This window comes from Tripterygium wilfordii, chromosome 14 (genome assembly GCF_013401445.1).
Source record: "Tripterygium wilfordii isolate XIE 37 chromosome 14, ASM1340144v1, whole genome shotgun sequence".
NCBI lineage: Eukaryota > Viridiplantae > Streptophyta > Magnoliopsida > Celastrales > Celastraceae > Tripterygium > Tripterygium wilfordii.
This window is the reverse complement of record NC_052245.1, coordinates 3551872-3564128: the sequence shown is the minus strand read 5'-3', so window position 1 is coordinate 3564128 and position 12257 is coordinate 3551872. Positions and strand designations below refer to the sequence as shown.

The following is a 12257-nucleotide window of genomic DNA, read 5'->3' as shown; positions in this document are numbered from 1 at the left end:
ACTTGACTGCTACTTTATTGCCATTTCCACAGTTATTGGCTGGCCAGTTTAACGTGTATGAGGATAATAATTACAAATGCAAAAGCAACTGTAGGGGGTCAAATTCGACTTTGAAAGTTTGGTTCAAATCTGCAACTATTTACTCTCTTAATTGTCAAACCAGGACTTCTCAAATGAACACATGATCGCCAAGTTCCTTCTGGTCAAAGCTAAAGCTGCTATTTTTCTCAGAGAGGAGTAGGCGACTTGGAACTGCTGATAGAAACACAAACCATACGTGTCATAAACAAACAATTCTCCAGGGTATGAGTTTCTTCTTAACCTTTGAATTTTCACTTTCCTAGCAGGTAAGAAGTCACATTTATTTGACTACTCAAACACAATACCGTGAGCTTATATATTATACACCATTTCTGCAGCTTCTGCATATGTTTCTATGTGACAATGGCTTTACCTCTTATTATTCACCACCTTTGCTGCTTCTTGTTTGTTCTTGCTTTACCCCTTCTGGTATCTTCACAAAAAGCCAACATCAGTTTGGGATCATCTCTTGCTGCTTCAGATGACACTTCATGGAAATCTCCATCTGGGGACTTCGCAATCGGATTTCAAACCGTTGGCGATGAAGAACTCTTCTTATTTGCCATCTGGTTTGACAAGATACCGGAGAAAACCATAGTTTGGTATGCAAATGGAGATAAACCTGCGCCGAAGGGGTCAAAGATTGAGCTTACTGATGATGCTGGTTTAAGACGTGTTGATCCAAAAGGCCAGGAAATCTGGAAACCAGAGTCCATATCTGCTGAAATTGCATATGCTGCCATGCTTGACTCGGGTAATTTTGTTCTCGTAGATAGGAATTCTGAATATCTATGGGAGAGCTTCAAGAACCCTACAGACACCATCTTGCCAACACAAGAACTGGCAATTGGAGGAAAGTTATCTTCACAGAAAACGGAAAATGACTACTCGAAAGGGAGGTTTCAGCTCCAAATGCAAACAGGTGGTAATCTGGTACTTAATCCCATTGCCTTGCCCACAGATTTTGCTTATCCACCTTATTTTGTGAGTAACACTTCTGATGCTGCTGATGAAATGAATTCCGGTTACCTTTTTGTCTTTAACACAACTGGTTACTTGAGTATTATCCTAAGAAATAGAACTGCTGTTAATGTGACGAAAAAAGCAGTTCCTGTAGGAGATTATTATCATAGAGCAACACTTGATCCTGATGGGATTTTCACTCAATATGCTCACACCAGAAGTGGGGGCAGGGAGCAGAACTGGTTCCGAATCTGGTCAGCTCCTGACGATATCTGCTCAGAAATAAATGGTGATTTGGGAATTGGCCCATGTGGATTCAATAGCCTATGTAGTCTAGATGCTAATCAGAGGCCTAACTGTGAATGCATTCCTGGGTTTTCATTGTCTGATCCAAGTAACAAGTTTAGTGGCTGCAAGCAAGACAGAATGCTGAACTGCGATCAAGGCAATTCAAAGCCAGAGGACTTGTATGGAATGCAAAGTTTGCCTAATGCATATTGGCCTACTTCTGCAAACTATGAGCAGATGCCCCAGTTGAATGAACAGGACTGCAATGTATCTTGCCTCCATGATTGCAACTGTTTAGTTGCTGTCATCAAAGATGGGATCTGCTGGAAGAAGAAACTACCTCTCTCAAATGGAAGGCGGGACTATAAGCCTTATGGGAAGGCTCTAATCAAAGTACCTAAATCTGAAATTCCTTCAAGTGAACCTTCTTCGGAATCTGTAGGAATGTTGAGGTTAGTTTAGGAAATTTACTGTAATTTGTTTAATGAATGTATGTTAGATTATGACAGATGTATGGCTAGGATATATTGTCTAGAAGCTGCTCTGTACTGTCTTCTGTACTTGTGTTTTCTAGAACAAAAATGCTTGTATCTCTTGGATGTTTACGAATGAAAAAATCAGATTTTGTGTGTGTGATTCTCATCTAAGTTTTCAGTTGATTCTTGTGCTGCTGGATTTGTATTTCAACTACTCTTGTGTTATTTCCTGTGTTGGTTGGATTGCTGGTTGTTGACTGTGAGTTGCAGGAATCACAGAGTGAGTTGTTTGTGTTGATTTGTGAGGCAGTCAAGCTTACAAGTGGTATCGGAGCATCTATTCTTGAGGGGCTGTGGTGACTTTGAGTTGATTTCTGGGTTCACAAAGATGTCAGCTTCTTCACTGCCTTCACCTCCCATCTTCTCAGGTGAGAATTTCGATTTTTGGTGTGTAAAGATGGAGGCTTTTCTCATGGCCCATAATCTCTGGGATGTTATTGAAGAGGGTTATGATCCTGCTTCACAACCTGAAAATCCACGGGTTGCTCAGATGAAAGAGTTGGCTGAGCAGAAGCAGAAAAACTTCAAGGCTCTCACTTTCCTTCACTCTGCCTTGTCTGATGAGGTGTTCCCTAGAATAGTAGGGATCAAGTCTGCAAAAATGGTTTGGGACAAGCTTGTTGAAGAGTTTCAGGGAAGTGAGAGGGTAAGACAACAGAGGTTGTTGACTCTCAAAAGGGAGTTTGAGTTGTTGAGAATGAAGGAGACAGATACCATTAAGGGGTATTCTGCAAAGTTGAATGAACTAGTTAGTCAAATGAGGTTATATGGAGAAGATATATTGGAGCATAAAGTTGTTGAGAAAATACTAATTAGCTTACCAGAGAGGTTTGAAGCTAAAGTCTCTGCAATTGAGGAGAGTTGTGATTTGAAGAAATTGACTATTTCAGAAGTCTGTAGTAAATTGCAAGCACATGAGCAGAGGGTTAGTTTCAGACAGGATGATATGGTGGAAGGTGCTTTTCAAGCTAAGCACAAGGGTAAGCAGCAGAATTCTAAGGAGGGAAAGAAGAAATTTTTTGAGAAATGTGGTAAAGGAAAGACTTCTGACAGTTCCAATTCAGGAGATTCTTCCAAAAAGGGCAAGTTCCCTCCATGTCCTCACTGTGGGAAGACCAACCATCCTGAGAAGACCTGTTGGCAGAAATATGGGAAGCCAAGGTGTAGGTTTTGTAACAAGCTTGGCCACATTGAAAAGAGTTGTAGAGCAAAGCAGAATCAGGGTCAAGCATCAAGTGGTGGTGGTGCTACTGTCTCTCAGGAGGCAAATTATTCTGATGATCAGAAGCAACAATCTCATGATTCTTTGTTTATGGCTATGTGTGACTCTCAGGTTTCTGGTCAAAATGTTTGGCTGTTGGATAGTGGCTGTACTAGTCACATGGCTAAAGATGAAAATATGTTTACCAGCTTGGATAAATCTGTGAATACCAAGGTCAAACTTGCTAATGGCCAAATTGTGCAAGCTGCTGGAAGGGGTACAGTGGCTGTGTGTACTAATCAAGGTACCAAGCTAATTTCTAATGTTCTTTTAATACCTCAGTTGAAGCATAATCTGTTGAGTGTTGCTCAAATGCTCAAAAAAGGCTATGCTTTGGATTTCAAAAATTGTAGTTGTACTATCTTTGCTCCTAATGGCAGTAAGATTGCTACAGTGCAGCTGGTGGATAATTGTTTTCCTCTCTATACTAATTCTGATAAACAGCTTGCTTTGAGCATTAGAGCAGATGATACTGCTTTGTGGCATTGTAGATATGGTCATTGTAATCTTGGTTCTCTAAAGTTGGCTACTGATGGTGGAATGGTGAGGGATTTGCCTGAAATCGTTCTGGACCAGCATGTGTGTAGTGCTTGCCAGTTTGGGAAGCAGCACAGAGAGGCATTTCCTACTGAGAGTACTTGGAGAGCCAAAGATAAATTGGAATTGATCCACACAGATGTTTGTGGACCAATGTCAATTCCTTCTCTCGGACAAAACAAGTACTTTGTATTGTTTATTGATGATTACAGTAGAATGTGCTGGGTATATTTTATGAGCAGCAAGGCTCATGTTTTGACTGTGTTTAAGAAGTTTAAAAATATGGTTGAATCGCAAAGTGGAAAGAAGATTAGAGCCATCAGGTCAGATAATGGATCTGAATACACTTCAACTGCATTTGATCAGTTCTGTGAGGATTCAGGGATTGTACATCAGCTCACTGTGAGCTATACTCCCCAACAGAATGGGGTTTCTGAAAGGAAAAATAGAACCATTTTAGAAATGGCAAGATGTTTATTGTTTGAGAAGAAATTGCCTAAGTTTCTGTGGGCGGAAGCTGTCTACACATCAGTGTATCTCCTTAACAGGTTGCCATCAAAATCTGTCAAGGAGAAGACTCCAATTGAAGTCTGGTCTGGAATCAAACCTACTGCCAAGCATCTAAGGATATTTGGCTCAATCTGTTATGCACATGTTCCTTCACAGAAGAGGTCAAAGCTTGATAAGAAGTCTGACTTGGGGATATTTCTGGGGTATTCATCTCAGTCTAAAGGTTATAGAATTTATAACTTGGAGAGCAAGAAAATCCAGGTCAGCAGAGATGTTGTATTTGATGAGCAGTCCTATTGGGATTGGGACAATCAGACAATTCAGAAGGGCATTGACAAGCAGGAGGAGTATGTACCTACTAGTGTCACTTCTGAAAAGTCTGATGAAATTGCTGGCTTAGATTCTAATGATGACAGGCCAGTGGTGAAGCATAAATCTCTCTCTGAGGTCTATGAAAGATGTTGTGCAGTGGTTGTTGAACCTAGTGGTTATTCAGAAGCTTCAAAATTCCTGGAGTGGAATTCAGCCATGGAAGAAGAGTTGAATATGATCAATAAAAATCAAACTTGGGAGCTTACTGAAAGACCACAGGATAAACAAGTGATTGGTGTGAAATGGGTTTATAAGACCAAGCTCAACCCGGATGGCTCAGTTTTTAAGTATAAAGCTAGATTGGTGGTTAAAGGGTACTCTCAAGTTGCAGGTGAAGATTATGGTGATACATTTGCTCCAGTAGCCAGATTGGATACTGTGAGACTTATTCTTGCACTTGCAGCACAATTGGGTTGGAAAGTTTACCATTTGGATGTGAAATCTGCTTTCCTAAATGGTGAGCTTCAAGAAGATATCTTTGTTGAGCAGCCTGAAGGGTATGAAGTTCCTGGACAAGAGAATAAGGTGTACAAGCTCCATAAAGCTCTCTATGGCCTTAAACAGGCACCAAGAGCTTGGTACACTAAAATTGATTCTTATTTGACTGAAAATGACTTTGTGAGGAGTGGTAATGAACCAACTCTGTATGTGAAGCCTGGGAATGATCAGTTGATAGTGTCCTTGTATGTGGATGATTTTCTTGTCACTGGAAAGAATTTATCCTCTGTGGAAAATTTCAAAACAGTGATGAAAAATAGATTTGAAATGTCTGATTTGGGTGTTATGTCATACTTTCTGGGCATGGAAATTCATCAAAGTGAGGATGGTATTTTTCTGTCTCAAAAGAAGTATGCACTTGAAGTCTTGAAGAAGTTTAAAATGCTGGAATGCAAATCTGTGGCAGCACCTCTTGTGGTGAATGAGAAACTTTCAAAGGATGATGGAGCAGAGAAGGTTGATCCTTCATCCTATAGGAGTTTGGTAGGTAGTCTTCTTTATTTGACTGCTACCAGACCAGATTTAATGTATGCAGCCAGCCTACTCTCTAGGTTCATAAATTCTCCTAGTCAAATACACTCTGGAGCAGGGAAAAGGGTGCTGAGGTATTTGAGGGGGTCTGTGGATTGTGGCCTTAAGTACAGCAGGGATGATGATTGTACTTTGAGAGGCTTTGTTGATAGTGATTGGGCTGGCAGCTTTGATGATTCTAAGAGTACAAGTGGTTATGTGTTCTGTCTTGGCAAGAATGTGTTTTCATGGTGTTCAAAGAAGCAGGAGGTTGTAGCACAATCTACTGCAGAAGCTGAATATATATCAGCAGCTGCAGGATCAAATCATGCTATTTGGCTCAGGAAAATTCTGGTTGATATGGGTTTTATTCTTGAAGGTGCTACTGAGATCTTCTGTGATAATCAATCTGCTATTTCAATTGTCAAAAATCCAGTGCACCATGGCAAGACTAAGCATATTAAGGTGAAATATCATGCTATCAGAGAAGCAGAAAAAGAAGGTGATGTTAAATTGAAGCACTGCAGTTCTGATGAGCAGTTAGCAGACTTGTTGACCAAGGCATTGCACAGGAAGAGATTTGAGCAGCTGAAGACCATGCTGGGGATGTCTAAACTTAACCTCAAGGAGGAGTGTAGGAATGTTGAGGTTAGTTTAGGAAATTTACTGTAATTTGTTTAATGAATGTATGTTAGATTATGACAGATGTATGGCTAGGATATATTGTCTAGAAGCTGCTCTGTACTGTCTTCTGTACTTGTGTTTTCTAGAACAAAAATGCTTGTATCTCTTGGATGTTTACGAATGAAAAAATCAGATTTTGTGTGTGTGATTCTCATCTAAGTTTTCAGTTGATTCTTGTGCTGCTGGATTTGTATTTCAACTACTCTTGTGTTATTTCCTGTGTTGGTTGGATTGCTGGTTGTTGACTGTGAGTTGCAGGAATCACAGAGTGAGTTGTTTGTGTTGATTTGTGAGGCAGTCAAGCTTACAGAATCAAACATGGGGAAGAAAGATCGAGAGACTCTTGTTTTGGTGGGCGCACTTCTTTTAGGAAGCTCAGTGTTCCTCAACTTCCTTTTTGTAGCAGCTATTTCTCTGGCTATTCTCTACATCTACCAGAGAAGACAGCATCTTGTCGGACCATCAAGTATTTTGGAGACAAATTTACGCACTTTTACTTATAAAGAACTCAAAGAATCCACTGATGGTTTCAGAGAAGAGCTAGGAAGGGGAGCTTTTGGTACGGTTTTTAAAGGGGTATTATCATCACCAACAACAACTTCAAAATATTACGTCGCAGTCAAGAAGTTAGACAAGGTATTGCAGGAGGGTGAAAGGGAATTCAAAACAGAAGTGCAATAGCAAAGGTCCATCACAAAAATCTGGTTAAATTACTCGGATATAGTGACGAAAATGAACACAAGCTTTTGGTGTATGAGTTTATGAGCAATGGCACATTGGCTAGCTTTCTATTTGGAATTTCGAGACCTGACTGGAACAAAAGAGTCCAAATTGCACTTGGGATTGCAAGAGGGCTTACGTACTTGCACGAAGAGTGCAGTACACAGATCATCCATTGCGATATCAAGCCTCAAAACATACTCCTAGATGATGCATTCACAGCAAGGATATCAGATTTTGGTTTGGCAAAGCTTCTGATGAGTGATCAAACTCGAACTGAAACTGTTATTAGAGGGACTAGGGGATATGTTGCGCCCGAATGGTTCAGAAACACACCAATTACGGCAAGAGTAGACGTCTATAGTTACGGAGTCATGTTATTGGAAATCATTTGCTGCAGAAAGAGTCTTGCGATGGCAATGGAGAATGAAGAGGAATTGACACTTGCTGACTGGGCGTACGATTGCTACAAGGAAGGAAGATTAAATGAGTTGTTGGAGAATGACGAGGACGCGAGAAATGATATGAAAAGAGTTGAAAGGCTAGTGATGGTGGGAATTTGGTGCGTACAAGAGGATCCATCTTTAAGACCTTCCATGAGGATGGTCACTCAGATGCTTGAAGGAGTTGTTCAAGTTTCTATACCTCCTTGTCCATCCCCTTTTAGCTCAATCTGCTGAAACTACCAGATGCTAGGCTGCTGGTTAGAATTTTTCCCTCTTCAAATCTCGATTATGCAAATATTTGAATAAATAGCTTACATTTTTTTGTATTATTGATTTTCTAGGAAAAAAAGTAAAAACTGTGGCCATACTGTTATAAGCTTATAAGTTTGGTTAGGAGCAAAAGAAGAAAAAAAAAACTTTTACTTAATGGCTTCTTCAACTCTTTTCATCATCAACTCTTTCCTGCTCCTCCTGCCTCTTCTGCCAACTGCTTCTGCTGCCATTAAGTGTAGTGTACCGCTGCTGTCATCTTTATTTCACTTGATACAAAGTCTTTCTGGCCTTCACCTTCTGGAAAAGCTTCAAAGAGCCTACTGACACAATCTTGCCGGGGCAGTATTTGACTCGCTGAACAACCTTTCCTCTCGAGATTTCTCTGCAAGTTATGCTGGTGGGAGATTCCAGTTAAGTAAGGGATGGAAATCTGGTACTTTATAACCACCAACTAAAATTCTTTACATTCTTCCTATTCCAGTTTGAAAAATCTAAGACAAGTATGTAAAGTATGTTTGATCAGATGTCCTTGCTGTATAAAAAAATAAAGTTTGATGTCCTTGTTCCAGGTAGTTTATCGTCAACTTTGGCAGTTGACCCTTTTAATTTCTAGAGTTGTTATACTCTTCAATAGTTGGTTTTGCTTCCAAGAAGTTTACACAAGATTTAAGAGAGAAGAATTTATCGATACCAAAAAATAGTCGTATTTAGAGAGCAAAAAAAAAAAAAAGGAGGAAAGAATTATCAGAAAATATACTGAAGAGAAATTGAGGGATAATAGGGTTGCTGTTACATGACTGTTTTAATTTGCTAGCTTAGGCAGAGAGTGATGGCTTAGTATGAAATGAAGTGTAATTTGAAGGACATGGAGGAACAGAAACATCAATGACTCCCTCAAGCATACATGTGATCTTTCTCATGGCAGGTCTGAGAGAAGGATCCTCTTGAACACACCAGATTGCCACCATTACCAGCCTCTCCAGTCTCTTCATGTCGTTCCTTGCCTCCTCATCGTTTTCAACCATCTTCTGCAGCTTTCTTTGGCTGTAACAATGATAAGACCAATCAATGAGTGCCTCGTCATCATCGTTACCAGCTGCGAATTCTACACTTGTCTTGCAGCAGATGAGCTCAAGCAGCATTACTCCAAAGCTATACACATCAACTTTGACAGTGATTGATGCTTTCTTAAACCATTCAGGAGCAAAGTATCCAATAGTTCCTCTTATTCCTGTTCGAGCCGCTTTAGATTACTCAGTTAATAGAAGCTTTGCCAGTCCAAAATCTGCAATCCTAGGCGTGAAGTACTCGTCGAGGAGTATGTTTTGAGGCTTTATGTCACAATGGATGATTTGTGTGCTACACTCCTCATGCAAGTACATTAGGCCTCTTGCAATGCCTAATGCAATTTGCACTCTTTGGTTCCAGTCTGGCCTGGAAATTCCAAACAATAAGCTTGCCAGAGAACCGTTGCTCATGTACTCGTATACCAGAAGCCGGTTCTCCCCCTCATCACAGTAACCGAGCAAACGAACCAGATTTTTGTGATGTGTTTGTCCAATGACATTCACTTCTGTTTTAAACTCCTTCTCACCTTCTTGTACTACCTTATCCAGCTTCTTGACCGCAACGAACCTCATAGGATGTGATTTTAAGACTCCTTTATAAACTGTTCCAAAAGCACCTCTACCCAATGTTTGCTTGAACCCCCCAGTTGCTTCTTCAAGTTCTTTGTATCTGTAACTCATTACATTTGCACTTGTCATGCTTGAAACTGATGAGTCATTCAGCAGTTTTTGTCGATATGAGCAAAATGCAGCTAAAGAGATGGTTAATATCATAACAATATTGATGAATGCAGAACTCCCTAGCAGTACTGAAACGACGAGGATCAGGGACGATTGATCTTTGTTTAAAATGCATTTGTCTAAAAGATGTGTGACATTGATTCTAGGCACCTTAATGAGAGCTATTTTACCCATACTCTTGCCACCACTAGACAGAGGATACTTCTTCTTCCAACATGTCCTATTCCCATCAGAAATCGCTGCAGCGCAGAAACAATCCTCACGACATAGTTGGATACATGTCTGCTTATCCACTCCATTTCCAATCTGCAAATCATAGTCCGATGATGGCCAATCCGTGTCTCGAAGCTCTTTGAATTCAACCAGTTCATGCCTTGCTTCCCATCCAGTAGCCTGACAACTTGGAAGTGGGAAATCTGGTTTACATCCTTTGTTCTTGTTCGGCGGGTCCAGGAACGAATACCCTTCAGGGCATAAGCAATCGGGTTCGCCATTAATTGTAACACAATAACTGTTATACCCACAAGCTCCACCACCAGTGTCCCCCGACATTGCAGAGCAAATATCTTGTGGAATTCTCTGCAAAATAGTCCAGTTTAAGTTGTTGCAGCCTGCCTTCTTTGGATGATTATATTGCCTGAAGACTCCATCATTATCAATCCTATATAAGTAATAGAAATCTTCATTTGTAAGCCACAAATTGTCTTGTGTAATGTTGAAGATCGTTGTAGTCCCTTCTTTGATGGAAAGATGTCCAGTCTTATCAAAGACTAATGTAGAATTCTTATGAAGTGTTCCACTGGCCCAATATGCTTTAAACCTGACACTGGTAGGCATAGATACAGAGTAAAGTACCAGATTTCCATCTGTTTGCAAGCTTAATTCGAAGCGACCTTTTCCATAACTTTCCAGCGATTGACGAGAGGTAAGGTTGCTAGGCATGTTCAGGATCTGGCCGGGCAAGATAGTATTGGTAGGTTCATTGAAGCTCTCCCAAATGGGCTCGGAACTTTCATTTACCAGCACAAAGTTTCCCTCATCAAGCATTGCAGCGCAGGATACAGGACCATTTGGCGGGCGCTTCCATAGCTCAATGCCTTGCGGGTCATAGAGTACAAGTTGGCCATTTCTGGTGAGATTGACTGAAGAACCTATTGGTGCAGGTTCATCTCCATTTGCTGACCAAACAATGGTTTGTTCTGGGATTCTGTTGAACCAAATGGCAAGCAAGAACTGATTATCATTCCCTGGGAGTTGTCGAAATCCGAAGGCGAAATCATTAGAAGGTGAAGGCCAGAAAGTGTTTGTGTCAAGTGAAGATAATGAATATTCCGGGGATATTGTACATTGGATGGCAGCAAAAGCTGTTGGAGAAAAGAGAAGAAGAGGAAGGAAAATGGCATGAAGAGTTGAAGAAGCCATGATTGGTTTATTGCATTGGACACCATAGCCACAAATTTATATGCAATAGTGAAACTGAAGTCAATGCTCTGATTATTCAATTTATTGAATCAATCAAAAGTGAGAACTTGTTCTAGATTCTCTAAATTCAAAATGGGAAACAAAGAGAAGGAGTCAACCAATTTGATTTAATAATAAAACTCTTCATGAAGACCTTAATTCAATCAGTAGTGCTAGATAGTTCATGAAGACCTTAATTCAATCAGTAGTGCTAGATAATTCATACAGTGATAGTTCATGGGAACTCAAGTATCTTAAGCGAAATTTTAAAACGTTTTCTTTCAAAATACATGTTAGATTTTTAAAAAAATTGCATATTCGGAATTAACGCATAATGCTCTTTCTAATAAGATCTATTGTCGATGAGTTTTATGGGGTAAATCTTAATTCCATTTTTTTTTCAATGGAATTTTAAAAACAATGAATTCTAGACTGTGCTTTAAAAAACAATAGAATTTATATTAAAACAATAAATTTTGGACAATGATTTTGGATAAAAAAGTGGAATAAACCTGTTAGGCTCCTATTGGCTACCAAATTGATGGGGTACATGTCATTTTCGTAACTGAACATATTTTAGGAAAAATTCCAAGCCGGTACCTTTAAGGAAACTTTTGGATATCTAGGTCCACTCAAAAAACACATGAAGACATAAGTACCCATAAAAATGTCAATTACATCACTACCCTCGTTATATACCAGTTCATGTTACTGTTTCAAATAGTTACATGAATGAAAAACTCTCAAATCCAGACGATTCCAATGATGGTTTGCTACACCACCGTCGCCGTTAGACTCCCCTCACAGAGATGCACAATGCCCGCCAGATTCTGTCCAAAACGATCACCGAAAAGGGACACCCGAAGTTGGCCCGTTTTGATGTCATAATGTTATTGTTTCAAACTGTAACATAGACATTAAAAGTCCATCTACGTCATATAATGCTAATATTTTGATTGTATAGTTTTATAGTTTCAAAACATAGAGGATTAAGAAAATAAGTCAAATTATTTAATTGTATAATGTTACATTAACATTGAAATTATAGCATTATAACTGTACGATCTCATATTTGTACGATTTCATATTTGAACTTAGTGCATCTCAGATCTCATATTCCATCTCAAATCTAAGAAGATGAAGAAGAAGAAAAAAAATAAGAAGATGAAGAATAAGAAAACAGAGAAAATGTTGGTGGAGGTGCGATGGTAGAGATTGACGATGGTGATGGTAGAGGCGAACAATGACATTGGCGAAAATGGAGGGAGATTTTTTAGATCTAGGAATTCTTACGTCAATGTCTATCGAA

At 39.6% G+C, this 12257-nt stretch overlaps 2 pseudogenes; one reads left to right on the top strand and one right to left on the bottom strand.

Annotated features, from left to right (window-relative positions):
* Nucleotides 1-374: 374 nt before the first annotated feature.
* Nucleotides 375-8247, top strand: LOC120014546 (annotated as a pseudogene).
* Nucleotides 8248-8381: 134 nt separating this feature from the next.
* On the bottom strand, nucleotides 8382-10957 carry LOC120014545 (annotated as a pseudogene).
* Between the last annotated feature and the right edge of the window lie 1300 nt (nucleotides 10958-12257).